The 2926-nt window shown below is 45.4% G+C and overlaps 1 non-coding gene across 1 annotated transcript; it reads right to left on the bottom strand.

The window, feature by feature from the left end:
- Positions 1-2502: 2502 nt before the first annotated feature.
- On the bottom strand, positions 2503-2575 carry TRNAK-UUU (transfer RNA lysine (anticodon UUU)). The gene has a single exon. It is a non-coding gene; the product is annotated as a tRNA-Lys (tRNA).
- Positions 2576-2926: the final 351 nt, after the last annotated feature.

Here is a 2926-nt window from a genome sequence, read left to right as displayed (position 1 = left end):
GCCGCAACTGAGGAGCCCACCTGCTGCAACTAAGGAGCCCACATGCCACAACTAAGGATCCCTCAAGTCACAACTAAGGACCCTGCGAGCTGCAACTAAGGAGGCCACTTGCCGCAACTAAGACCCAGCGCAACCAAATAAATTTAAAAAAAAAAGAAAAAGGAACAGGTATAGAAAAGTTAACTATGGTAACTGGTCCAAGGTCACACAGCTAGTGACAGAACCTAGACTTAACCTAAGGTCTCTTTAATTCCAAAGACTACCTATTAACCAAGTTTGAAAGTAAAACTGGGGGTGAGGAATGGAGTAGCAGGCTTGAGAGAGGACTCTAGCCACTAGACCAAAACATGTGGGGACCAGGCTAGTTGTTTTGGGTATCCCTTCAAACAAATAATCAAATATTTTTTTAAAAAACAATGCAATTTGTGACTCTAAGCAGAGATTCCATCTCAGGCACTGTTGGGGCTTTCTTCCTCTCTCAAGGGCACACCAGAATCCAAGAAGTGTTGCCTGGATAACTAGGGGTGTGTGTATGTGTGTGTGTGTTGGTGCCAGGGAGGGTCTAATCCCTTGTTCATCTTGGCTGCTGTTGGCATCGCTGTCCAAGGGACAGTGGTCCTTTAAAGTCCATGGCTTCTGCCCCATACCACATGCAAGGCACCAGAATCTAGGGCTGCCTGAGACTCCTTGTATGTAGGATCCCATGATTCCTGGAATATCAGGCAGCCACCTACTCCTAGGACTGGCTAGTTTCATGGAGCACAGCCTTGGGGCATGTGCCAGGACTCCCGCTCTCCCCTTCCAGGCCTGGGGACTTTTCCATCCCTTGTCATCACCTCCACCAAGACCCTCTGCCTCCCACCCTCCTACCCTTCTTAATACACTTCATATTCTTTCACTGTTGGCTTTGATAGCACATTAAACTCAGAGCCCATTTCCATTTAAACTAGTTTTCTTTTCCTTGAGGGCAAAGAAAGGAGGGAGCTTAATTTTTAAATCTTAACTTTAAAAATGTAGCATACAGAAGACAAACATACTTGGTCCTCCCCTCACATAGCTGTGCATTTCAGCTTGGACCCAAACTTGACGTTAATCACACCTATCCTCCTTCAAAGGCAGTTAGGGTCCATTGTTATTCAACTTGAGTGAGAATCTCAACCCTCACTCCAAGCAGTTTAGATCTAAGAATAATTTGGGGCCATATAGAACCAAATAGCTAACCCGGAGCCAGGTAATACTCTAAGAAACTACATGCATAACCTCACAAAAATCATTTCAACAACTCTGTGAGATAAGTAGTATTATTGTGTCCATTTTACAGATGGGAAAACTGAGGCACGGAGAAGTTAAGTCACTTGTCCAAGGTCCCCCAGTCAGTAAATAGTAGAGGCAGATGTGAGTCCACGTAGTCTGATTGGAGAGCATGTGATCTCGAACACAGAGCACAGACTCTGAAGTCAGACTATTTCCTTCATCATCTACAGCAAAATTTTAGTGTTCCCTATTCTTCGCAACTTTCTAATGAAAGCAGGCTTTTCCTTTTTTTTAATTTTTCTTTATTTATTTTTGGCTGCGTTGGGTCTTTGTTGCTTTGCACGGGCTTTCTCTAGTTGCGGTGAGCGGGGTCTACTCTTGGTTGCAGTGCACGGGATTCTCACCGCAGTGGCTTCTCTTGTTGCAGAGCACGGGCTCTAGGCGCGTGGGCTTCAATAGTTGTGGCACGCGGGCTCAGTAGTTGTGGCGCATGGGCTTAGTTGCTCCGCAGCATGTGGGATCTTCCCAGACCAGGGCTCGAACCCACGACCCCTGCACTGGCAGGTGGATTTTTAACCACTGCGCCACCAGGGAAGTATGAAAGCAGGCTCTTTTTTTTTTTTTTTCCTTTTTTTTTCAATTTCAAAATTAAACTCAAAGACCCCTGTAAAGAGAGTGTTCCTGTAAAGAAAGGAGTCTCACAGTCTGCTCTAAGGAGACATTTTCTGCCACGGCTTTCAGAGCAGCAAGTGGGCTGAGGGGCTTGGAGTTTGGGGGAAAGGAGATGGGGATCCTTGAACCTTGTGGGGAGCAAGGACATGATGGTAACAGTGGCTCCCATTGACTGGGTCTTCCTAACATGCCAGGCCCTAGGTTAAGTGCTAGATAGAGGGGTATATGTAATGTGTATGTTTACATGAGACACACACTAGAGGTCAAGTTTTTATCCACCGCCCTACTCTACACTTCTAGATTTTTAGAGGGGAGTTTTTTTAGAGATCACTTCATACCTCCTAATTTATAGGTGAGGAATCATTTCGGTTCATTCCTCAACAGCCATGGAAGTTCTGTTCTATGCTGGGCCCCATGCTGAGCTCTTAGGAAAGATAGAAAAGAACAATTCAAGGTGTTAGCAATAGGAATCTCTGGGTGGTAGGAATATAGTGTTACTCTTATTTTTTCTTATCTGTATTTCTGTACTTTCTTTCTTTCTTTCTTGGCCATGCCGTGTGGCTTGTGGGATCTTAGTTCCCTGACCAGGGATCGAACCTGGGCCCTCAGCAGTAAAAGCGCAGAGTCCTAACCACTGGACCACCAGGGAATTCCCTGTATTTTCTTTTTCATAATAAAATAAAAATAAGTTCCCCCCCCCCATTATGCCCCTACATGTACCGTACTCTTTCTCCAGTTTAAATGATTACACACCTCAAAACCCCATGGTGGGAGAAATTCCAGTTAAGGAATTCAAGACCTTGTACTAGAGAGGTGTCCTCCTAATTCACATGGCAGCTGCATCTGCAGTCCCATCATGACACCCCACTTTCCTCCTCTCAAATCCCCAATGGGCCCAGGAATTGGCATCTGAACCCAATTTTCCATAACAGTGATTCTCAGTGGGGCCTGAGCATTCAGAAAAGCATAGGGCAGATTTGATTGTCATAATTTCTGAGGC

The sequence above is a fragment of the Delphinus delphis genome, chromosome 15 (genome assembly GCF_949987515.2).
Source record: "Delphinus delphis chromosome 15, mDelDel1.2, whole genome shotgun sequence".
Classification (NCBI taxonomy): Eukaryota; Metazoa; Chordata; class Mammalia; order Artiodactyla; family Delphinidae; genus Delphinus; species Delphinus delphis.
The sequence above is the reverse complement of the archived record's forward strand: the minus strand, read 5'-3'. Positions and strand labels throughout refer to the sequence as shown.